Source organism: Podarcis raffonei, chromosome 1 (assembly GCF_027172205.1).
Source record: "Podarcis raffonei isolate rPodRaf1 chromosome 1, rPodRaf1.pri, whole genome shotgun sequence".
Lineage (NCBI taxonomy): Eukaryota > Metazoa > Chordata > Lepidosauria > Squamata > Lacertidae > Podarcis > Podarcis raffonei.
Window position 1 is genome coordinate 77858901 of NC_070602.1, and position 26797 is coordinate 77885697.

General features: G+C 42.4%; 1 long non-coding RNA gene across 2 annotated transcripts in view; it reads right to left on the reverse strand.

The window, feature by feature from the left end:
• Positions 1-20810: 20810 nt before the first annotated feature.
• Positions 20811-26797, reverse strand: part of LOC128417153 (uncharacterized) — a 32196-nt gene continuing 26209 nt past the window's right edge. For both annotated transcript variants that reach the window (XR_008331389.1, XR_008331386.1), the window contains exon 3: positions 20811-22692. This is a non-coding gene — a long non-coding RNA (uncharacterized LOC128417153). The remainder of the gene's footprint in view (positions 22693-26797) is intronic.

Consider the following 26797-nt stretch of genomic DNA (forward strand, 5'->3'; position numbering starts at 1 on the left):
TATGCAATTCTTAATTTACAGTGCAGCTTGCTGCTGATGCAAGCCAACAACTGAAAGGTGAGGCTGAGAAAATCTGCCCAATGCTACATGCCCCTTGGAATCCCAGGAATTTATTGGATCCCCAAATATTTGCACCTACCAGTGGCTTGGCAGGGAAAGGGCAACTCTCCAACCCCATGCCTGTCTCTTAGGTTACACAGAACAGAAGTTGAACCAAGACATTCTGCTGCCTGAGGTGAAAATGGCACCTTCCCATTCCACATATAAGAGCTGAATGGGATGGAAGCTGAATCTTACTTAAAAACTGGCAATGGGTCAAGGTCCTCTACTCTATCTGGAGGAAGCTGGCTATCTTAGAGAGTGCAGATAAAACCCCTTGTCTTGGATCCTAAAGTAAGAGATTGGAAAGCATTTTCTCCTTCCCCTTCTGTCTCTTGCATATACTTGCAAGCCCTGAAAAGCCTCTCTGTAAACAGCCCCTCCTGAACTGTATGGGATGGGTGGGTCAGAGGGAAATACAGTTGGCCTGAATTTGAATGATTCCGTTTTGGTCAACAGCCCTCTGTAACCCACCACACATGGTTCAGAAGGGACTGCTGAGTCTCTGGAAATATTTTTCAGTGGGTGCTGATAGTGTGGGGTGGGGAAGAGGGGATGGGAAACGTTCCTTTCTTTAATATCCTTCAATTCACTTGTCTTATGAGTCATAAAGGCTACAATCTACCAGAACCTTTTGAAAACATTGAAAATCCTGAAACACAAGTTCTCACCACTGTTCATCGATCCTGTTCATGCCAACTTTACTGATCTACCAGGAAACTGCATGACTAACCTTCAAGAAGAGGATCACTATTTGATAAGCCCCATTAATCCATTCTGGGTTCAGAGTTAAATGTACTTGGCTTGGAACAAAAAATGGATCAACATGATTTACTGAATGCACATTCCCTGTCCCTGTGGTTTACTAGGATAGCAACATCGACGGCAGATTTGTTGAGTTTAAGTCAAAAATTATTTAAACTTGCTTAATGGATTTAGGCTGCGTGCCTTTCTTCCTACCTGAAACTGAGAAATTGCAGAGCATCTGGGCTGGATGTTTTATGATACCAAATTTCCTTTTACTTCTGCCAGGGCATCCTCTAGGGTTTTTTCCCTTCTGTTTTCAAGGACTCTGTAGTTGTGACTGTGCCCTTTGTTCATTGCTGCAAAAATGGCAGGTGCAAGTGAAGGGGTTGCACAGCCTGGGCACACTTCTTAATGTGCATGCCTGATGTTGTTAGTGACAGACGGCAGGAGATTAACTTGTTGTGGTCTTCCTAGTTTTGTTCCCTTGACATAGCAGAAAGGGGGGGGGAGAGAAAGAGAATTTTCTTTCCCTCTCTTTTACTAATTATAACCACCTACAAACAGCTGTAGAAGGGATCAGGAAAATGGCCCAATAATTCTGAGAGCTAATGTTACAGGGCTCTGGAAAAGAAACCGCAAAGAGGGATTTCAGTTTTTCCTCCTTGCTCTGTGAGTGAACATTTGGTCTTGACTACAGTGGTACCTCTGCTTAAGTACTTAATTTGTTCTGGAGGTCCGTACTTAACCTGAAACTGTTCTTAAACTGAAGCACCACTTTAGCTAATGGGGCCTCCTGCTGCTGTTGCGCCACCGGAGCATGATTTCTGTTCTCATCCTGAAGCAAAGTTCTTAACCTGAAGCACTATTTCTGGGTTAGCAGTATAATTATGAGTCTGTAACCTGAAGCGTATGTAACCCGAGGTACCACTGTATATGCTCTCATATTTTACTAAGCGCTTTTGTATGGGATGAATTAACCCAGACTAAATTTTTCATAGGACAGTTCCTAGAGCCACTGGTGAGATTTCTGGCAATTCTAGGCACACTGAGGAAAAATCCTGAAGTCTGTGCATCCAAACACACAGGAGAGACGTGTTATCCATCAATACCCATTCTAGATTCCATGGCAAGTACTTGGCTGTCAGTATGAATTCGGGGGGAAATAGCTTCGTTCTGTGCTTTAGGATCCAATACAATGAGTTTTAACTGCACTCTCTAAGATAGCCAGCTTCATCCAAGTAGAGTAGAGGACCTTGACCCATTGCCAGTGTATAAGTACGATTCAGCTTCCAGTCCATTCAGCTCTTATATGTGGAATGGGAAGGTGCCATCACCTCGTTTGTTTCCTATAGGATTAAATGTGTTTCTGAAGTTGAGGATGGAGAAAATGCATAAAACTCTACCTAGAACATCATCAGGAGCCAGCTTGTTGATGACAGTCCAAGCCTGTGGTGAATAACTAGCTCAACATCAACCAATCAACACCAGATCCTGGTCTAAAATATTCCACTTCTGATCCAAATGGGAATCCTTATTTCCTCTTCAAGGTATCTTTTCATATTATGGACAGTAAGATTTAATGGGAAACCAGTCCTTAGCATCAGTCTTGCACCCAAATAAGCAGGCATAAATTAAACCCCATTTATGTAGGTGCAACTGGGGACAGGAATGCTTCGCTTTGTGACCACAAAAATCATGACCTGGCAAAGACTGTTATACTCATTACAGTGCAGAAAAAAAATCCCTGTATTCATTTCTTCAGGAGCGCAGAGCTGCTCCATCCATGGATGAGACGGAGCGCACAGATAAGAGGTCTATGGTGTCCACATAAGGCTCTGAACTAGAGTGGTGTCTGCAGCTATTTTTGGTGGGGAGGAATAATAAAGGCATTTTTTCCCATGCTGTAAACTTTGGGAGATAATCATTTTTCTCAGGAATGGTTTATAAACCTAACATGAATTGTGTTGGGCTTATAACTGGGTTGTGTTGCTCCATTATTTAAAGTCTAACGTATTTCAGCCACTGCTGTTGATGGGGCTTCAGCTACTGCTGAATGCAAAGGCATGACGCATTTGGGAACGAATTTCTCTCGGAAATGCAGTTACTAACTGTAACTATTCGAGCTTTCAAAAAACATGTGGGGAAATAAAGGGTGAAGGGGACACAAGGCCAGCGTTGACCAACTTACACTGAGACCTAAGGCCTTTTGCACATTCCTCATTGTGGGAAGGAATCTGAACACATCCAGCCAAATGCAGAAAGAATCTCCCTTCAGACCTTCTTGCTCGCTGTGGGAAGGTTGGGGGTGGAACCAGTAGGGGTGGGGACATGCTGGTATGTGTGGCATCATTTTGCCCTCATCACACTTCATTCTCCAAGGTGCCCTCGGAATGCTTGCACAGTGGTACCTTGGGGTAAATACGCTTCAGGTTACAGACTCCGCTAACCCAGAAATATTACCTCGGGTTAAGAACTTTGCTTCAGGATGAGAACAGAAATCGTGCAGCAGCGGCACAGCGGCAGCAGGAGACCCCATTAGCTAAAGTGTTGCTTCAGGTTAAGAACAGTTTCAGGTTAAGAACGGACCTCCGGAACGAATTAAGTTCTTAACCTGAGGTACCACTGTATAAGGCTTTATCTTCTGTCCGCACAGATATCAAGAAATGGGGTACAGAGAAGTTGTCCCTGATTTGAAATGGGAAGGAGAATGGTACAAATATGGCAGGTTCTTTGTTCCAGATGTTCCTAATTTAGCTCGTAACCTAATAATAATAATAATAATAATAATAATAATAATAATAATAATACCTTTATTGTCAATGTACAAACTGTGTACAATGAAATTAACCTAGCACTTGGATCAATCGTGATGGAAACCTTACCTCTGCTTCATCTCACCTATGGGTGAAGAACTGTTGCATTCTCTTCTAAGCGAATGGTGGGCAGGATCAGAGGCAAAAAAAGGGCACAGCCATTGATCTAAACCTCATGGTTGCAGGCACCTCCAGTCAGGGGCAGAGGAGGAGGGGTGCGGTGGGGGCAGGTCGCCCAGGGTGTCACCACTGAGGGGGGTGACAAAATGCTGGGCGGCACTCACCGTGGGGCCTGCAGCACGCCTGAGCCACGGTTTCTCCTGGACCAAACGGTCCATCCATCACTTGCCCCTCAGCTGTAGGGCCACTGAGTGGAAGGAGGCAGGCAGACTCCTCGGAGGCCCCGCGGAGCATCCTGCCCCGGCTTGCCCTGCCCCGTGGGTGGCTGGTGCCGCCCCAGACACCCAATTGGCTTGCTCCGCTGCTGCCTCGAGTGGGGACATGTTAAAGACCCACATTGTTCTAGTAGATAAACTGTAAAATTTCCAGCTGCTTATGGCCAACTCTAGTTTCTTATAGTTTAGATGTGTGTTTTTTTAAAGACTCTGAGTAGCTCTCATTCATTTATTTCAGTGAAATTTATGGAAATTTCCCAATGGATTTTGCCCTTTGAAAACAATTGGTGTGAATCATTTGATACTCCCAGAGCATTCAAGTTTTAAGGCACTTTGAAAACTATTAGCAGCATTTATTCCTCTGCTACTGATGAGATTCTGCTGCTTTAGGTTTCCTGGCTAGCATGAATAAGAAAATGAGCATAGCAAAAGAGATTTGGTCAGCAAAAGTATATTCTGCAAGATATTTGTCAGTCTTTAAGATGTCACAAGAATCTTGGTCATACTGAAGGGTTTTATAGAAAAGAATATAATGGGACCTGGACTTGCAAAATTGCAGCACGATTCTCTTAAAATCCATTAGCCAGAGTTAAGAGTCACAAGCACCAAAGAAGAATTTCAAAATAAAAATAGGATAATTTTTGAAATTCAAATGTATTAATTTTAGGTTTTTTTTAAAAAATCTGTAAAACGCTCAGGGGCACCAGCTCCTGGGGACCGAGTCCTTTTGCACTTCCACTGTGCAATCATATGCAACTTAACTCAGAGGTAAAGTACTCTGAGGTAAAACACTCTGAGGTGTATTAATCCCAGGAAAATGTGCACAGATTGCAGCTTTGACCTTTCCTAAATTCAATGAGAGTGCATGCTTAATTCTCCAGCACATATTAGTGGGACTCAAAAGTGCCTAGCTTTATATATTTCTCTTGCGTATCTCCCACTTTTTCTTTTTTACAAAGTACAGTAACACAAAATGGTTTACAGAAAAATCAAAACAAGAATGAAAAGATAAAATTCAGTATAAAACAAACAATTCACAGCAAAATGCACAGGAATTTAAAACAGCAGCAGAAAACATAAAATCTGAATGCTAAAAATGTTTACGTAGTTAAATAAAATGGTCTTTTTAAAAAAAAAGTTTGCAGTGAAGGGGCTAGGTAGATTTCTTTTGGGAAGCTGATTCAAATCCTGTGTAACACAAAAGGTCCTCACCTGGTTCCCACCTATTTTATTTCTCAGATGGTTTTGTTGGTCATCCCTACTGCTTCTTCCCTATGGTTCCCCCAGTTCTAGGTGCCTTCAAATTATAATGTGATGTGTGAAGAGCTATTTCTGTTTGCCTGTCCTGGATTTCCAACTATTCAGGTTCAGTGGATGGTCTCAGGTTTTATGACAGTGGGAGAAAAACTTTCCCCTACATCAAGTGTGGGGAACTTTTGGCCCTCCAGATGTTGCTGACCTACAACTTGCATGATCTCTAGCCACTGGCTAAGTTTGCTCGGGATTATGGGAGCTGCAATTCAATTGCCCACCCCCCAATTAAAAAATGGCATTTGCTGTCTACACACTGAAGTTGGACAGTCTATAGCTATGTTATCATTTCCCCCCTAGATAAGGCCTTACTTTGGATCCTAAACTGATGAGTGATAAACTATAATAAAGTATATGATTCATAGAGAAAGAATTGTGATACACTGTAGGAGGATAATACATAATTGATCAGGAATAAGACACTTTCCCTACTAGTTCACGCCTCCCTAATACCTAAAATTTTATTAATCCACCTCTGCAGAGATCAGTCAAATGTAAAACACTGTCCATAAATAATTCACTTATTTGTAAATTAACTATGAAAGATTAAGATACTGGGATATGTAACCATTAGCCATTCTTGTTTTCTTTCCACCCATTTCTTCTTTGGCTGATGAGCTTCATTTTAGCATCTTCAGTGCTTACGATGATGTGTTCTTCACCACAACAAGCAGCAACAGCTTATTATGAAGTATTGTATTTGCATTCACCTTATGGAATGCAAGGAATAAAAGGACCACATGTATGTGATTTTTGCTGTAGCTCTCTTGGGCATTTGGAATTTTCTTTCTCTTTTTTTCCAGGAGAGAACACCAAACAATTAAGGCAGCCAGAAGTGTCTGCTTGACGTAGGAGTAGCTTAGTATTCATCCATACCTAGTGCATCCAATGAAGTAGATTAAAATGTATGAAAAGATAAACAGGAATTAGAGTTCTAATGTTCCCCCTGGATTTTGGATGATTGGGTTAGAAGACCTTCTCAAGTCACCAGACCTTGCTCACCAAGGTATTTGAGGGTAGATTCTAAAGTACGGACTTGTCTTATTATTTTTCCTTAGATATAGATGAAAAAACTAAATGGGTTAAATGAAAACAAGTTATTCCTAGACAGTAGGCCAAAATACACAAGTTGTGGGAAGAGTTAAAGCAAGTGTTGCCAACATGTAATCCACAGGTTCACATGCCCACAATGGCCTTCCTGGGCACCCACAAGGTCCCCTTCTCTGCTGGAATTTGGCTTGAAAGAAGCATTGTATTGTTGCTACTAAAATTGATTGCAGCGTGTGCTTGGCTGCAGTGTGTGTGAGATGCCCGGTTTGCAAATGTGCCGTTAACCTAAAAAGGTTGGCGACCTCTTGTTTGAACAATAAAGTCCCCATACTGAAATCATCCATGTAGCATTGGTCACACTCTCTTCCTGTTAATATATAGGCAATGGAAACATCCCACAATAGCAAACAATGCCGAATCAGTCTTTCTCGCCACTTTGGCAAAACATGGTGGTAGCTAAGGCACTTTCCTGGCCACTTTGCCTAGAAGTCCTTGTTCTGAAGATCCTGCTGGCCCTTTCCCCAAGTGAGGCAAGACAGAGGGGCAAGACAGTGGAGGGAGAAGTGACAAGCCTCCATCACTGGATGGGCAGATGGCTGGCCAAGCTAAATTTGAGGCAGAGGGGCACAAATTTGGCACACTCACCCACTGCCTGAGAAAACTGTGTCATTCCACTTAATGGTTGGACCAGCCCTACTTGAGTTTCAGACTTTTAATAATGCAAATTTCTAAATACAATCACTACCTCTTCCAGATTGCATCTCTTCTTCCTGTTGTAAAAAAATGCAACCACCGAACTTGAATATTTGTTCTAATGAATGAATAATGCACTCTGGGCCAGATAACATTTAATTAACCTCAGTGTATATACTCTAAACATAAAACTAAAGCCTTCTTCCCAGATCCCTTTTGCCTCTCCTTTGGAATTTAAATCTGCAGAGCTGCTCTTCAACTATTATATGAAATGTTGCTTAGCATTTGCCTCTGATTTTATTAAGAAGCACTCCATTACCATCAACTGAGTAATAGACTGTTAACAAAATGTTTCTACCATAATTCTTTTGTCCCTCCTTGTGTTCTGGAACTCGGAAGTCATATAATCTAATAGCAGCATAAGGGATTCTATGAACTCCCATTTAAAAGTGTTGGAAATGTAAAGGCAGGGACCATTCAGTGTGTGATTTAAGGGATCAATTCTGTTATTGGTCTGGATGACAGCAGACTCTGATTGGCTGGAGTTTCCAGTCATTTGGGAGCTAGCTTTATGAAAGGAAGGTGGGATTTGACAGTTGCCTGAGTCTAAGTTAAAAGTATGGTAGTTCTGAATGAGTTTTTCTCTGTTCCTCATATCAGTTCAGTTCATTTTATTATGCATTTTTAGCACAGTAGGTTTAACTTTCCAATATAATAGAGCTACTTACAATAAAATTTAGGTAGTGTGAGGCAGCTATCTCAGGCAGCTGGCTTGGGGTTGTCATGAAAGGGCAGCAAATTGTTACCTGTTTCATTATTACTGCAGTTTTACTGCTAGGGAGGGGGAAGGTGTTTGTGGGAATTTCTGCTTCAGATGCCAAAATAACTTGCCTGCCCTTGGCTGCAATGCACCTTGACTTGGGGGAGCGGATGTCATTTGCTTTTCTGCCTCAGGCCCTGTCTGAGGGGAAAATAAGAATTATAATTTGGAGGAAAACACTTAACCCCCCCCTGCCATTTTCTCCCATAATTTGCATCTCTATCTATACCACTGCTGTGGTGGAAGAGTGAGAGAAAGAGAGAGAATAAGCAGACTTTTGGATATGGTATCCACTCATATGATGAACAGAAAAGCTCCATAATTATTTTACTTTGCTTTCTAATTCCCATTTATTTTCCAACAAGACATGATGCAAGCCTCTTCTCTTATTTAAAGATTATGAAACAAGCAGCAGAACCCATGTCTCAAACCTCCCATATTCAAGCTGCAATGATTCAGCAATAGGGCTCCTGATAAAACAAAGAACAGCAATTCCTCCATTGCGCATTTTTGGATCCCATCCTACTCCTGTGACTGCAATTGCTTCAAACCACTTTTAATATTGATTTTAAATGGTTGTAAGCCGCCCTAGGACCTAAAGGTGAAGGGCAGGTAATAGATTGAAATAAAAGTAGTAGTAGTAGTAGTAGTAGTAGTAGTAGTAGTAGTAGTAATAATAATAATAATAATAATAATAATAATAGCTCCCCCCAAGGATCTTGGGAACTGTAGTTTATCCCTCACAAAACTATAACTCCCAGCAGCACCTGTAACAAACTAAGCTCTCAGGATTCTTTAGTGTGGGGGGAATAATGTGCTTTCAATGTATGGGGTGTGCTCAGTCTGAAGCTGGCGAAATCTGGGACAATCTTGCCGTTTCCCTACATCTTCCTCAGGAGTTCCCACACAAGGTAGCTTTCTCCAGGAGGACAAAGCTTGCAAATCTGAGCCAGCAAGTACAAAATAAAGCGTCACAGAACTGTGAGTTCTATGGAGAGTACAAATTCCTTAGCTCATTCTGGCCCCTCAGGGTGGGAATGGTAAATAGGTGGAGAATGGAGGTTAGTCCAGCTTTACTGCTTGCACTACTATAAACTGGAAACTGCTACCACATGTTAGAAAATTATTTATTTGCTGTTGAGCAAGAAGCCTCTGAAATCATCGGTCTAATGTAATTAGTTTAGATTACAGATCTGTGCCTTGAGTACGGACTCTTTATCTCAGCTTTCCAGTGCCCACCCACTTGATTCCCAAATGACTATGCAGCTCTTTCTTTGTTGCTTACGCAAACAACAGCAGCAGAACATCGAAGCATGATGGCTTTGTTTGCATTAGGACTGGGTTGGCTTAACAAGGATGTGAAATTTGCCCTCTGTAATCAGAACTGTGCCACGGGTATGTTGTACATCCTTAGCACTAAAGTCCATTTAGTCATGGGGTCTGTACCACGGATGGGCGAGACGGTTGGTGTGATCACAGGGTTGGGATTTTTCACAGTGATAGAATCTGTGACAACACCAGGTTGCCCAATACTTGTCTTTGAGAAGGTACAAGACATTCCTCCTGCTGCTTCTTGTTGGACATGAGATAGATATAGATATAGATATAGATATAGATATAGATATAGATATAGATATAGATATATAGATATAGATATATGCAGTGTGCAGAAGTATATAGTCTGATAAGGTTGGTGGTTGAAAGAATAAAAAGCCTACTCCTGGCAAAACATCCATCATGGTGTCATGAGTTTAAAGAAAAGGGTCCCAACACTAGGTCACACAAAGAAAACTGACTGGAGAAGGAATAAAAGGAAATAAAAGCCTGAGAACACAACATGCAAGACAACAGTTCTGACCATTCAGACATGTCTTGACTTGCTCATTTTTCTAAGATCGGAGCAGGGGAGAATTTGTGTTGTTTCCCTTCCTTCTAATAGTTTCTGGGAAACACTTTTATTTTTCTTTAATTGTCTTTTCATGTGCCACATAGCAGCCATCCCCCTTGGCACACAATCCATCTTGCAGTGGTGCCTTGCTTATGTCACACAGTGCTCCTAAATCGATAGCCTGCCTCTTTAAAATTCCTACAGTACAGCTGAGAACCAGAAAGAATCCCCAGTGGGAATACTAGGAAATTGGAGATTATTTCACAAGCAGAGGTTCCCAAGGTCTGGCCCCAGGAGAGCATTCTGGTTTAACAAGGAGGAGTTAATCGTACCATTTTTATGTATGTGAAAACTGCGACTTAATGAGGAGTGCTTTCCTTAAGGGGAGGGGGGAATTCAGATTTCTTTTGATTGAATCATAAACAGCTCCCTCAGTACTTAAGGCAATCAAGTTCAAGCTCAAATGAGTCCTCCATTTTATCACTGGGATTTTAAAGCGTTGTTCATAGCATCCTTCCAGGCAAAGCCTTATCTCAGCAGCTCTTGCAAAGGAAAGAGCTCCAACCTTAACTGTTCATTGCATACAGTTATGGGGTTGAGGGCGGAGTGGGGGAGAGGGAAGACTTTCCCATACTCTCCTTCAAGTCCTATCTTGACAAAACAACATGTTTTCCTAGCCAGGGGTGCTGCTGTGCTCCCACTTCCAGCCACATAGCTCCAGCTGTTCTCTAACAAATACAGCCGCAACACACTTCTTTCCTTCTGCAGCACCCTAATAAACCAAGAGTAAATTACCGAGTGACCTACTTACTGGGGTTGTTTAAATAATCCTCAACGTGGCACTGTAATTTGATGTTTTCTACTGAAGGACAGAGGGATTTCACATGAAAACGTAAGCTTGCCACAAAAAAGCTGGGAATTAAAGCTAATAATAGTAATAATAATAATGGTGGGAATGGGCATAAAATAGCTGCTTGGTTGTTTTGATAAAAAAATAAAAGTTATAGTGTTTTGTTTTTGTTTTAAAGGCAGCGATCGGTTGGCGTATCATGTGGTGTGATTCCATTATCGAGTCCAATATAGAAAATTGATTTGCAAGATTAATATCAAATCATTACTTTTGCATCGTCTCTTTGTGACACCATCATTTTTATGGGAAGCCTTTTATTTTCTTGCATTTGCTTCTACTCGTCTCAAATTGCAATGTGATACACACACCGTACATTTAAAGCACATTACTTTCCCCTGCCCCATCAGAGAATATACTGAGAGGTTAGTTTTTACAGGTGCTGGAAGTTATAGTTTTGTGAGGGATACACTACGGTTTGCTGAGTTTTCAGGAGTAACACAAAAGCTGTGGAGACTAGAGAAGTGAATGATCCCTAGAAATTGGCAGTCCTGCTGCCTCAAGGCCATAGCATGTGGCAACTTATCTTCCCTAGTCCGCTGTGGCTTTCGACTTCCCCTCCTGTTCAGCTAAAAATTCGATTGTTCCTTTGTAGCTGTGGCTGTGCCTGCCCCACACCTAACGTCTTATGGTACCAGTGGTGGGGCAGGTGGCCAGGGCTTGTGGAAAGTGGCCTCATGGGCCAAACTGGGAGCTGTGGCAAGCCCCCCACCCCACCCCCAGTCCCATATAAACCTCTTGATTTTATTCAGTTGAGGATATGTCTAACTGTCTTTGGTTGTCTTTTCTGTCATTTTTATTTATTACATTTATTAGATGCCCCACAACCAAGGCTCTCTGGGTGACAAAACTATATAAAATCACAAATCCAATAAAACGCCAGCCAAATAATAGCACAAAAATCATGAAAACAATAAAAAGTACATTAGAGCAGAGATGAAAATGATTTCGGCCACAGCTGTGTAGTCTAATAACAGACCAGTGTGTATGTCTGGCTGGATTCTTCTCCGCCTGTCCCGACTGCCCAGCCTTACCTGGCCTCTAACTCTTCTTCCAACCTCCAGCTTCTCTCCACCTTGGTTGCCCCGAGCTAGCAACTGTGTCTCTGTATGTGTTGTGATTCCTACATGGCCATGGTAATTGACTGAATCCTCATGAATTCTGACAGAAGGGGTGGCCTTGACCCAGTTCTGATGCCAGCCTGGGGTATGCACCTGCGTGCTTGCCGCATGACAAAAGCATTATCCAGTCTTTCATTCAACAAGCAAGCCAATGCATTTCTTAGAGGTTTTGCTTTTCTGCTGTGCCATTAAAAACTTCAACCAGACCTGTGCCTTTTCACCAAGGGATTACAGTTCAATAACAGTGCAAAGTATAGTGCAGAGCTCAGTTTTCGTTTCCTTTTTATTGCCTGATCCCTAGATGGCTGCATATCGTGCAGTGCTCTAGTCAGGGTGTGGCCCTAGTAAGCAGGATACAAAGCTGGACGTATGCTGAGTGGAGGCCTATTTGCGGTCTGGCAACGGATGCAAGTCCAGTCCCTTGACTAAGCAAATAATGCCTCCCAACTTAGTGCTGGCACATTTCCACCAGTTAGTGTAATGTGTTTTCTAGGCAGGGCTGCCCATCACCGTCACCAGCTCCTTCCACTCCCACTTCTGTACTATGAATATCCAAATCATACACAAAGGAAAGCTATGTCTGTGCTCATAGTCGCTACTATTTTAGTAATAAAAAACATGCAGCTGTTACCAACTGTACACTGTCCAAACAACAGTTCTTGGTGTGTTGCACTTTCCCAGCACTATATATCCACTATATTTTGTACCTGGGAAAATGCATATCCTCTGATATATTGAGATCATCAAACAAGGTGGTTGTTTCCACGTCAGAGAACTTCACTGGAGCTGCAGGTGACTTCCCACCCACCCCATGTCTGTGTTGCTTTCTTGGTAAAAGATGGCCATTTGGGGCAGGTCTGCAAGTCGCAGCTGCAGAGTCAAGAGACGGAAAAGGAAAAGGAAAGTGTAGCAACCAATACCACTTGCACAGTCTGAAATCACAGTTTTGAATAAACTTGGTGAGCTCATTGAAGCCTTTACTACGGTTGCTGAGATTTAATCTTTGTGTCAGATGTTCCATCTTCCCATCAACAACCTGGAGTTTCACAACAAAATCAGCCCAGATGTGGTTTTGCAGCAGAACTGATTTGCTAATGAAACTGAGAATATGTTCAAAAGAGGATGCCCCATGGAGCAGTGTTTTGGACAGGCCTTTCTCTGTGGCAGCACCCTGGTTGTGGAACTTTTCCCCTTTGGAAGTGTAGTTGTTCTCTCACGGTCATGACCTTCAGACATCAACTGAATACCGGTATATATTTTGTTGCCCAGGCTTTTGAGATGTGAATGTTGACACAGAACTGAAGCAGCTCTGGATTTTCTAGTTGTACATGCCGAGGGCTTTAGCACTGCATGCTTAGATTTTTAACATTTCTATATGCATTGTATTTTGTTATGTTGTATGACCCCCTGGGCTCACACAGGAAGAAAGGCACTGTAAAAAATAAAAGCAAGCAAGTTGCATCTGCATGGTGAAATGTTACACAATCCCCTTGCCTAGCCCAATGCTTGTGGCATTAAAAAAACATTTTATAACAGATTTTATTTCGATTAGACACTCAGCATTTCTTTACTCTTCCAGCGCATGTGTGCTCTGCTGTACATCCAGAGCCATCTCCTTGCATGTGAGAAAGTAGATTCGAGTCCATAAATGTTTGTGCTGCAATAAATGTGTTAGTCTTTAAGGTGCTACGTCCAGTGGCGTAGCGTGGGGGTGCAGGGGGGGCCGGCCGCACCGGGCGCAACATCTGGGGTTAGGGCAAATCCACGGGTTAGGGGGCGCAAATTACTTGCCTTGCCCCGGGTGCTGACAACCCACGCTACGCCACTGGCTACGTCTCTTCCTTATTAAAGCTATCCCTTTCTGACTTTTTGTTCTTTTATTTTATTTAGTTATTTGAAGGTTGTGCACTTCAGCTCCCCCAGTACTGGAGCACAGATATATCCTGAATATTTTTGAAAAGCAGAAAACAGCCATACAGCCATCCCCACTGCAAGATTGTACCACACCCCTTTAATTGCACAGTGAGTTCATCTCATAGTGTTGCCTTTTGATAGGGACATCCGGAACTAGAATACATTCTGGGTAAGCTGTATAAAATGCTTCAAGGAAACTTACCACGATTCCAACAGGAAATGGTTGTGACAGTAGAAATCTCTCTCTCTCTCTCTCTCTCTCTCTCTCTCTCTCTCTCTCTCACACACACACACACACACACACCCAAACATTGTGCAACAGCTTCATGCTGTCTGTTGTGACATAAGTCTGTCAACTATTTTAAAAGTGCTTAGTTGACCATTACCTTTATAGTGAATTAACTCTGAAATCCTACACATATCTACTCAGAAGTATGTGGGCACAGGATTGCCACCTAATTCAATTCAATTTGCCATAAATAACTCTGCATATTATCTAAACTTCAATATAGGTGTATTTCTGGAATACTGAAGAAGGTGAAAGGTAACTTACAAAATCTACCTCTCACTATTGGAAGGAAAAACCACTTTTAATGTATTTGCTTTTATTATGGGAACCAAAAGAGTCTCACAATTGGCAATTGTGCCTTTAACGCTTTGTTGATTAAAAAAAATCAATTATAACTTTTGTTTATTAATTTACCATTTAGAATGATTACAGACTGAAGCACTAGCCATAATATAATACATTCTTTCTAGGTAAAGGACAGCACCCAGGGTGTCTCTATACATAGCTGTCAAGTGTCCCTCATTTGAAGGGACAGGCCCTTATTCCAGCGCCATGTCCCGCTGCTGTCCCTTATTGATAGATGTCCCTTAAATGTTCCTTAAATGATGTCCCTTAAATTTCAAAGGAAGCAGCTCCTCTCCCTCCCTCCCTGCCGGCAAGGGAGGAGGGAGGCTCCAACTGTGTTGCTTGGCTGTGTTGCTCACCCAATAAGGAGTCTAAGAACGACTGGGGGGTGGAGCTTGCATGCCTTGTGTGTGGCTAGTTAATGCAAGCTGAGGGGGTTTTTGAATGCTGGACGCCATTTTGCTGCACGTGCTGCTGCAAACTTTGCAGTGCAAAGCCAGGCCGGGGAGCCATCTTAAGTTGAGGCTGCATAGGCCTTGTGGTGCATGTGATTCAGATTCTTTTCAGTTGAACCTCTGGTTACAAAGTTGGTTAGACAGTGTTCTCGAAGCTACCAGCATGAGTTTGACCAGACTGCAGGAGGACAGGAAGACTGGAGTGCCTGGAACAGGTGAGGCTGCAGGTCCCTTATTTTGGCTGCTGGTCCCTTATTTTCAAGGCTGCTGGTCCCTTATTTTCAAATCTGTAAGCTGACAGCTATGCCTCTATAAGGCACATAACACACCATATCTAATGCCACCAGTCCAATTACAGTAACACAAGCAGAAAGAAGGCAATAGAAGCTGTGCATTAGTCTATATGGGCTTGACACACTGGTATTAAGAACCTAAACATGTTATAAAGAGAACCTTGTGTTTGCTCTGATCTAATCCCATGAGCGCAGCAGCCAAGTGATTTAATTTTGCAGTCAGAAGAAAGTAAGGAGTGTTTCCTACCTGAAGACAAGTTTGTTTTTAAACAACAGTCCTCTAGCTGTTGGCTGCAGGATGCAGACAGAACTTGTCGGCTAGGGAGGTCTATTTTTGTTTTATTTTTAAGGATGCTGTTGACATTTTTTCTGTTCGTGAAAAAGTAGGTAAAACTGGCAGCCCCACCGTAGACCGATGACTGGGCGACAAGCCATGATCAGAAGCAGATTTTTCCTTGCATTTCTTGTGTTTTACAGAAAAATCTTTAAATTTAAGCATCTGAGCTTTACAAAATAAGAGAGTGGGAGGCTGTCACTTCCCATAGAGACTGTAGTCTAAATGCAAAAAGGGTTGTAAGAAAGCAAAGGTAGAAAGCGACAAGAATAGGATGTGGAACAGTATGACTCTGTGATAAGAGTTACACTATTTCCTTTTGGAGAACCTCAGTTAACATGTGTTGTTTCTACATCGCAGATCCAACTGAAACCTTCCTTATCTCACATACGGGAATTTTCTTAACACTCAGACTAACCAGTGATCCTAAAATACGTATTTTTTTAAAAAAATACCCCGCCCTCTACTATATGGCATGGCTTACTTGTTTGAGCAATCAATACCTATTTTACTAATCTCATTTTTCAGACATACTGACCATTCTAATTCCATCCTAATTCTTGTACTTACCATTCTAAATCAAAGGTGGGCAAATGCTAGGCTTATGGGATCTACTTAAAAACAACAACAACACTAACTTTAGAACATTGGCTCGTATGTTTTGGGTGAGATTCTGTGTTGAAATTTCTCCCAATGGCTGTAAATATTTCATTGTTTGTACCTACAAAAGAATAAAAATATAGCTTGTTTTTTTAAAAAAAAAAAAGCACAGAGGGAGTGGGACTATGTACACCATCCTCACCCACAATATCCCCACAGGCTCCACCCCTTACCACTTGCTTTTGAAGTGAATTCCTGAATGCGGTTACTGAATACTGCCTATCAATGAAACCCTTCTGCGTTACAAGAATTCATATCACGTTCTGTTCCAATGACAGATCCCACGGAGAAAGCAGTGAGGCTGGTCAAAGGTTGCCAGATCATAGATAACTCCAGAACCTCCAAGAGTCTCTATTTTCCAGGGACGTCCCTGGTTTAAAGAAGCCAGTTTCTGATTTGATACTGGAATGCCCAGCTTTTCCTTAGGATGTCCCTATTTTCATGGGAGAAATGTTGGAGGGTATGGAGTTATCCAACCCCCGAGCCGTCTGAAGGCAATTCTGTATAGGGAAGTTTTGTTAATATTTAATGTTTTATTATGTTTTTATATATATTGGAAGCTGCCCAGAGTGTTGGGGCAACCCCAGTAAGATGTGTGGGTTATAGTAAAATTATCATTATGGAACAGGACGTCCCTATTTTCATCAGAAAAATGTTGGAGGGTATGTACCTCTGAGTGAGCAACTTGCTCCATCAAAGGTTGGGAACTGTGTGAGGCCTTTTAAGGCTTTATCTCCAGGCAACCTCCTCCAGGCTCCCCCACCCCATCCACTTGTAGAGAATTTCAAGGCCTTAAAGGGCCAGCTATCTGGCCTGAAGGCAGACACTCCTGCTACATTCCATTGCCTTCCTCCTGGTGGGCTTCCACCAGACTGATGAGTGGTGGGAGGCATCTGGTTCCTTGGGCTTAGGGCAGTGATGGCCAAACTTGGTCCTCTAGCTGTTTTGGGACTACAACTCCCATCATCCCTAGCCAACAGGACCAGTGGTCAGGGATTATGGGAATTGTAGTCCCACAACAGTTGGAGGGCCAAGTTTGGCCATCACTGGCTTAGGAGAAAGTGCGCATGTGGGTCTGGGCTCTGGTCCTATAGGCTGGGGTGGTCTGGGAGGTTCCTCTGGGGGCTCCTGTCCAGCAGCCTAAGACACAATGGTCTCTTATCTTCAGCAGTCAGCTCTGAGCCCTGAATCTGATCCAGCACCTCATCTGGTGTTCCTGCAGCTTCCGACTCTGTGTCCAGATAACTGGTAAATTCAGGGCTCGTGACAATTTATCTCTGAGGAGGAGAGTGCATATGTATGTGTGAGTAACTTGCCTCACTCCATTCTCTCCTGCTCCTATGCATAGCATTATTTTCCAAGCATTTCTTCTCTTTTCTTACGGAGATGACATCATAGGCCATGGCAAGGTGCCTGCTGGGACTTTTCATGGACAAGAAACTTCTTCTGCACAGAGAAGGAATTTTAAAACAATCAAAATCCCGAGGAAGTTTGAATTAGGAAGGTCCTAGCCTACTTCTAAATTAATCAGGATATCCTCCCCATGAAAGGTCACAGGCTCTAGTGTTTTCCTCATGAGTTACTCTGAAAACATTTCTGCAGACTTGATGTTCCAAGCTCCCAAAGGAAACTGCAAAAACTAACTGTGGTCCAGCTCTGATGTAATAGTTAGGGCAAACAAGATGTTTCCTGGTCTGGTTCCTCTGGGTGCATCGAAGCAAAAGGAATGGATGATCCATTCAAGAAGACCACCTCACTGCTATATAGAGATGGATGAATGGATTAATACTCCTGTGGCTGTCCTCAGGCTGACCTAGAAATGATCTCCCAAAAGTGGAAACAAATTGGCTCATATCCCAATCGAATGCAAGGAGCTCGAAAAATGAAAAGGCACTGTCTGCTCCAGACTGGCACCATTTTAGGTTTAGAGAATGTAGGTTTGCACAAATAAAGTGGATTAAAGCACCCTGGTGCAGCAAATCCACTTGCTGATTTTTTTAATTTTATTTTTTTTAAAAAAATGTGGGGGTTTTTTTGCGATTAGGATGACAGGATGATATATGACTTCTGCACACACAATTCAGGATGAAATCAAGATGAATGCTCATTGTTGTATAACTTCCACACCAGCAAATCAGAGGGAAAGCTCAATAAAGAGCAGGCATCATATGTATAACCTCCCTGTAAGTTCTGTGCAAGCAAATTGGAATGAATGCGCAATAAACAGCTCATCTGGAGAAGTCCACAAGCTCTCTGCTGATGATGCTTTGTCAATAAGTAAAGGAAAGGGGGTGGCTGGCAAGCAAGTCTTCCAATGTCATCACTTCTTTCATGCAGTCATTTCCTTGCCACTTTTTCATTATGAGACACTGGCTGCTACACCAGGGGGTCTGTCTCCTGCTTCAGTGAAGGGAAATGCACACTGCTTTTCATTTCCTTTTGTGTTTCTTGTCACATCAGCCCACACAGCCTGATAAGAGACATATGAACCATGGTTTGGGCATGTCCACATCTGAGCATTATTTAGCTATTAATCCACTCCCTCCACATTCAGATTCGATTGAAGTAGCCCACACCCAAACGTATTTGTATATGAGAATCAACTTCACTTTTCCCCCAGCAGACAAGAAGTTTCAAGGCAAGGAGGCAGGGCTATCCTTTCGTTTCTCACCAGAGAGAAAGCTATGGGTAGTATCAACAAGGAGAGACTAGGATGTGTTGAGCAATTTTCTGTTTACATTCCTGGTCTCTGGCAGTTACCTGAATCCTCAGTGTGTGTGTGTCTGGGGCTCCTATGTATCCTCAACAGTACAGATGGACAGACTTTTGGTCCAACTAAACACCCCATGAATTTTCCTTAAGAGAATGCTTGCCAGCAACATTATTTCCTTTCCAGTGAAATAGATGGGCTTTCAGTGCATCTTTATGGCGGTCTGGCTGAAATGGAAAGAGAACTTGGTGGCAGAATAATGGGTGAAGAGGGAGTGGAGGATGTGGATTTTCTATGAATGCCTGAGAGCTTTTACATTTCAAAACAACATTTTTCTGAACTGAGCCCTCATCACAAACAATATCTAAGTCAAAGGTATTAAGTTCATGTATTTAGCAACTTGCAAATCGGAGAGTAACTTGAAGGAAGCAACAAAAGGGTTGATTAGTGTACTGAGTGGTTTCTACAGTTTAATTTGTTATCAATGGAAAGAGTAACAATGCTTAGAGTAATTCTCTCTTTTTAAAATCAAAGCATCTGGAAAGGAAAACTATAATCACCATGTGTTATAGGTGCATTAACTATGTGCACTGGAAGCTAGAGACGTGTGCCAGGTGAGGGGAACCAGCTGAGGGGGCATAAAATCTCACCAGAGTCATACCTAGGCTCCCTTGCACCTTTGGCAAAGAGTTGTATTGGTGGCGCTCCAGTCCCTTGTGTCCTTGGCAATCACAGCTCTCTTCATCTTTCTTTTGTGATTTTTGAGCCCCACTGGGCCTGGGCCCTTGGAGGGGGCCAACCAAGCCAACCCCTAGGCATGCCCCTGAGTATAACTCTAAGCAGAGGTGCCGGCTTGAGTAAAATATGGGGGGCAGGTAAGCTCTGCCCCGCATAATCTATCACACACCATTTAAATGGCAATGCCCATCAACTTTGTGAGGTCCCAGCCATCTCAAGTATTTTACTGGGGAAGCCAAAGGGACCTCGGCCCCTAGGCGCTGGCTCCTATGACTCTAAGGAAGGCAGAGGGGTTGAGCCCTTAGAAGGCTGTCAAGATGGTCTTCAATAGCCAGTTCAAAATACACAATTTCTTGTATGTTTAAAACCACTTTTAAACCTCAGATTTTTATTTTGATTGGGATATTTTTTTGCCAAACACAGTTACCCCCATCCTGCATTTGTAAAATATATAAATAAAAAATAAGTCAACATGCAAACAGCAACAATAACAGACTCTGAGCTTATGCCACCATTTCAGACTCTGAGCTTATGCCACCATTTCCTTCAGATGGTAATGCCCACCTCTCTCTTTTTAGATAGTAATATGTATTATATCAATTACTTCAAAATGTGATAATCTAGTGTGGCCTTATTTGGGGGTTTCATGGTCATTCTCCTGAGTGGGGTGCTGGATTTCTGACCAGAGTCCTGTCCCGACTAGGCTGGGAAACAGAAATTGCATCCTTATTTTGGGCTTTCAGGCATCTCTTGAAGACGTTATTAAAAAATTTATTGAGTAGCCAGTCATTTTAATTACTGGTTTGGTGAGAAGTTTGGGTGTGGCTGCCAAGTTGTATTGCTTGTCTCTGTGGTGTCATAGCATTAGCCACAAGATGGCTGTGATGTCTTTGCAACCACACTTCAAGCTGCACAAATGGTCACAATGAGCCCATTAACTGGCAGAGGGGGGAGGGCATTTCCCCCACCATTTTGTATATTTCTGTTGGGTAATCGCAATTTCCATGCAACAGAAGTTCTTCCTTGAGAGAATATGTCTCCCTTTTTCCATGACAGCTGAGTAACATCACACTTTTTATCATGCAAAATTACAATAGTTTGGGAATGTGAACGCTTTGTTTAGCTAGTTTCTACCCGAATGTTCACTTAGGAATGCTGTAATTTAAACTCAGACAGAAAGAAAGCCATCTTGTCCAGAAACCCAAATCAAATGTGCACAAAAGCCAAACACTCTGAATACAATTTTAATACCAAGTACTAAAGAACAGCCAAAAATGGAACCTGTGATTGTGGTAAAAATGTAACAACAGATGGATGAACAATTGGCAACTTGCTGCTTAATAGTTCCCCAAATCCTGCCACCGGAGGGGAGCTGTCTAACCCTGCTTAATGGTAAGACTGACTCTGACATAGTACTGATCTAAACTCCCTGTAGCTAAGTCCAACTAAAATATTTATCTCTCTGTCCCCCCACCCCACCCCCATCTCTAAATTATAATGGAAACTGTGGTTCCAAACTGTTTCTTTGCCCCCTCCCCCTAGCTAAAGAGTATCACCTCCCCAAAAGCTGGAGAAACCTTTCCAGCCTTCAAGGAACATTACTGTTCTTTTGTTAAACTCCCTGGCTGGTTGCCCATTGACAGTAATGTAAACAGTCTAAACTCATAACAGTGCTCAGGCCGATTCTGCTTAGCTTATATGATATTGAATCAGAAGACTTGAGCCAATGGAAGTGTGGCTGTAGGCCAGGAACGAGTTACAGAAAGGCAGCCTGTCAGATCTGACTCTTGTGGACACCAGTTTCTTTTTTTCCATTGCTGGCATTTAGATACTAGGAAGCTGGAGGGGATACAGAACTGACACAGTAGATCTAGTACTTAGGTTGCAGTGAAATATTTCACATGCATTCAAGATCTCCATTGTCTACAGGGAAGGAGAATAACGTTGCAATACTCTCTTTTTTTCTAAACAGCTAACAGTTTCAATGTGGTTCATAGGGAGCTGTTTTACAAACAAACCACTGACACTTTAAAAAAACAACCTGATCACAGAATGAGCGAGAGCATGTTACTCCATTCACAAAGGTGAAAACGTAATTTATTCCAGTTTTACTTTCCCATGCTCTGATTTTCTACATTGCTTTGAGAAACTGTAATTGGGGGGAAATGTTTAGTTATGACCAGTTTCCAGGGCAGCTCCATAAAGACTAGCTTAGAATAGCAAAGGGGTGACAAATTAACAAAACACAGTATAATTAGGAAAGCAAGGATTTAAATGCTTATATGCTTCAAATGTTATACAGTATAGGAAATCTAATATACTATGATTGAAACTGGAGGAGCATCTACTTCCCCTTGGAATCATACCTGCTAGTTTTCTCAGGCCCTCTCTCCATACAAGATACCATTGTTTCTGATGTGATTGAGTATTGTTCTGTTTCTGAATGCACTATCGGCTGCTTAGTATTTGTATCTGCTCCAGGACGGGTTTAGGTTATGAACTGCACATTTAGCATTCCACGATGTGGTTTGTTCTCTTTAATTCTTACTTTGTGGGCCTCAACTGACACGTCACATGCATGTAAATTTTGCATTTTCTGTATGGGATGCATAAATTCATGTGGTGGAGAAGAAGTGCATTTCTATGTTTTGAAAATGACCATTTTTTTACCCCTTAGCTACATTAAGATTACATTACTTCCAGTTGCTATGAGGAGACAGTAAAAGGAAAACTAGCTGAAGTACCTCTCAGCAGAGGAGATAAGCTATCTGGCCCAGGCACCTGACCTCAGAGCCTAACTCCCACACCAGTAAGTAGCTCCATCCATAGGGGCCATGTATAAGGCACAGAGCTGGTATCAACTTTGCCTGCAATCAATTTCTTCATGCTACAGGAATGAGTCTGAGGTGTTGTGACAACATTGAAATGTTTCCTTGCATGGACCAGTTTATCCAGTCACTTCCCAGTACTGCTGCTGCAGTGGCTATTGCCCTGATTGGTAGAAAGAGCCCTTCTTCTTCTTCTTCTTCTTCTTCTTCTTCTTCTTCTTCTTCTTCTTCTTCTTCATATGTATTCATAGTGTAGTGTAACCAGGAGGGGTCAGGAAGCCACTGCAAAATGAGAACAATACAAGGTTGTCATGAGGAAGAGAAGGGAGGAAAGAAGAAGATGGTAAAATACTTGTAATGTGATAATGATCTCTCAGCTAGGATTTGGACTTGATGAATTACTGGACTGTTAGAATATAGCATGTATTACGTATCCAGTTATGACTGAGCAAAGGAGATGCTCAATGACTAGAGTTACACCATTTTCCTAAGGCATTACCTAAAGCAAGGCAGACATAGCAGTGAATAGCAAGCAAGAAATCCATTGGCCTATGACTTCATAGGTCAACACTGGGGTACATCAAAGGCTTCATTTTAACACCAATGCAGTCTGACTCCCTTTGAAACTGTACAGCATACTGTACTGTATGTGTGTGTACGCAAGCAGATGTATATGATCACACTGAATGGGATCAGTTTAAAAAGAGTCAGAGATAACAAGGGAAGTATCTGTATTGCTTATTAGCTAGGCAGCCCCCCCCCCACATTTCTGCCAGAAACAATGCAGCATCCAAATGATTTGTGACAGTTCAACCATAGCCAATAATTACTGCAAGCAGTTGCCTGACAGAGGACTAAAGGGCAATGGAGGGATTGCACCTGTAGGAAGTGTTGTGATTAATTACCTTCAGTTTAGCTAGCATCAGCCCAGACCCCTTACGCACAGTGGGGAAGGAAAGCACAATTGCAATCAAGTTATTTTGGCTATTCTGGCAACAAAACAGCTTCAATGTGTTTCACAGTGTAAGCGGAAGTTATTTCCTCCTTTGTTTTAGCCATCGTGGTGTAGAGTGGTTAGTACGTTTCCGAGCACAATTCAAAGTGTTGGTGCTGACCTTTAAAGCCCTAAATGGCCTCGGTCAGGTATATCTGAAGGAGCGTCTCCACCCCCATCATTCAGCCCGGACACTGAGGTCCAGCGCCGAGGACCTTCTGGTGGTTCCCTGACTGCGAGAAGCCAAGTTACAGGGAACTAGGCAGAGGGCCTTCTCACCCTAGTGGCACCCATCCTGTGGAACGCCCTCCCACCAGATGTCAAAGAGAAAAACAACTACCAGACTTTTAGAAGACATCTGAAGACAGCCCTGATTAGGGAAGCTTTTAATATTTAATTAATATTTAATTGTATTTTAATATTTTGTTGGAAGCTGCCCAGGGTAGCTGGGGAAATCCAGCCAAATAATAATAATAATAATAATAATAATAATAATTATTATTATTATTATTATTATTATTATACCAGACTAGGACTTAGGATACCAGAGTTCAAACCCTCAATTAGCCAGAAAACCTGGGTCAATCACACTCTTTCAGCCTATCCTACTTTATAGGGTTGTTGTGAAGACAGAACACAGGGAAATGAATGACTGCTTGAGCTCCATGGAGGAAAGGTGGGATAGAACAGTATCCTAGTCATGTGGTTCATGTTATTGTTGCCGTCAGTTCTTCTCTGATCCTCAGAGCAGCTAACAACAATAATATAAACAGAAAAATAAGAGAATGATAAGAATTAAAAGAAAAACAGCAACATATATTGCTTGTGGGCTTCCCACACACATTTGGAATTGGACACTGCGAAAGAAAAACCTGGACTAAACAAACCTTTGAGCTAATCTAACAAGGCATCTCTTCTATTACGTACTCAAGACAGCACTGTCATGGAAATGACTTCTCACCTGCTCTTCACTCAAGCTCTGCCTTGATGGCAGCAGATGTACTGAAGAAACACAACCAATTCTTTACATTTCTTAAATGTCCTTGGAAGCTATATTGCCTGAAACTCCATCTGGGATTTTATCTTTGAATACAGCTGTGAGCGTCAACAAAGGAGGATGCATCCATGTACTGAACATATTGTTATGAGCTGAGGGAGGAGTAAGATGTACAGTGTGTCTGAGCCCCCTTCTAATTCCTGGATCCAGCATAGATTCAATTCCTGGAATAGCCAGGCTAGCTTCCTGGTGAGGTAATAGCCTAAATATGGGCCATTAAAGTAACCAAGGAAGTGGCCCTGTGCAGATGGGAGTTAGAAAGACAAAAGGGCAGAGTTGGGAGTTGCAAGGCTGCAGGCTGAGCAGCTGGGAAACAGAACCATGCTTGATTTCCAATGGAATCCAGGGCTGTGGCTATGGGAGAAGCAAGACCCTCTTTGGGTGTTAATGTTGTGAAACCCCCCCCCCATTTGTAGGCTTAGGCTGTATATATGTGTAAATAAACCATATATCATAAAGACATCACCGTCTGCACAGTCCCTCATTCTGAGGAAACTGAATCCCAGATAAGCAGCTGGAACCCCTGGAATCTTGCACCATTCAGAGATTGGGGTGGTGTGCATGCTATAATCATTCTGCCATGATAACAGCTGGATGGCTAAACTACAGAATGGTGCACCGATATATTTCACAAGCATGCAAGTGAACACAAAGAGGAGCACTCACCTTAATGTCTAGATTCAGTCATATTTCACTGATAATTTTTGAATATATATAGTTGTTCACTCTGATCTAAGGGCCTTTATAAACCTGCCCAACTGAGTGTTTCTTTTGCATGAACACATCTGATTTTTACACTCCTGCAAATCCATCTTTTCCTCTGTAGCAGAGTGAGAACTGACAAGGGACCAAAAATAATTGCAGACCCATCCAGCAAAGACTCTGTGTAGCAGAGACAGAGGCCTGGGGCTCCTCTGCCGTAATTAAGAGGCACATGCAATATGCTGTTTTAATTGCCGCATGCACTAAAAGTATAGTGGAAAGGGGAGTGGGGCTGGAGCCAGTATTCTGTGTTTATTGCAACACCCAGGCTGGGAACAGCTTGCATGCCATCCTCCCAGCACACTTGATTCTATCTCTCATCAGCATGATTAAGCATAAGTAATGTCAAGCTGTTCAGTGCCGAGGCAAAATAAAATAAATAGAGACATATTATAGGAGGACACTGCCAAAACATTTTTCCATATATTTTCCGCTTAGGGTGTTCTCAGTTAAAATATGTACATATATAGGCCATCTTTTCCATCCACAGTTGTTGACAGACTGTCGGCATGTGGTTAAATTTCACATCAGACTTGACTAATATTTATCTACCCCATAAATGGTGCTCAGAGGGCAACATCAGGTCTTTCAGCAGTGAGGTGGACCTGCAGCTGGACACTTCCATTTCTCTGACTGGGCTTTTCATTCTGAAGCATGATTTTGGGTCATTCCGCTTTGGGCAGATTTCGTACTGGTGGGCTGATTTTCACAGATGTTCAGTGGCAGCAGCTTCTTACCTGGTCAGGTGAATCTAGTGGAGCACAAATCTACTAGGCAAACTAGTTTGATATTTGCCATGGTTCAGCTTGCAAAATGAGGAATGGCAGATTCATGATCCTGCTTGAGTGCCCTTTCTCCAAACTGGAGATGTGAAGGTTCTGGTTATGGTAAGAGAAAGACACACAACTAGAGTCCCCCCTCTCCATTCACTGTTGCTCACGTCTAAATACTCAGGAGTGTATACATTTTATATTTACAGAGGCATTTCTTTCAACTGTCTGTTCTCTGGGCAAACAGATCTCTCTACTACTCGGCTAATCCTAATCCAAAAGTACAGCTATGGCAAAGAGGTCCTGCCCATGTGCCTCTAAGCAGAAAAAAAAGTGATAGATTGGGCTGTCTAAAAGTCAGCCCTAGTAGGAAAGCTCTTGCTCCATCTGTTGCTAGGAGGCCTGTCCAGAACAACTACTATAGCAGATAGGGAAGGAGTTAGAGCTGCTTCAGAAACAACCTTATGTGGTAGGATTAGCATATCAGAACCATACACTGAGCTGTTTCCCTGAAGGCCAGATAAGAAACAGGGAATATTTCCTAATCTGAGGAGCTGTTCATTTGTTTAGTTTAGTATTTTTTGGTGACCTTGCTAGTGAGAGTGAACAAGCAAGCAACAGCGAGTATTTTTCTATAATAAATATCTGTTTTTCACTTAATCATTTTGCTTTTGCAATGGTGGATGGCTTGTGTATGTGTTGCAACAAACTCTGTAATAAGCATTTCCCTACATTCATTCATTAAAAGCTGCAGCAGCTGCTGGATGAGGCAGGGCAGGTGACACAAGATCTAACAGGGGATAT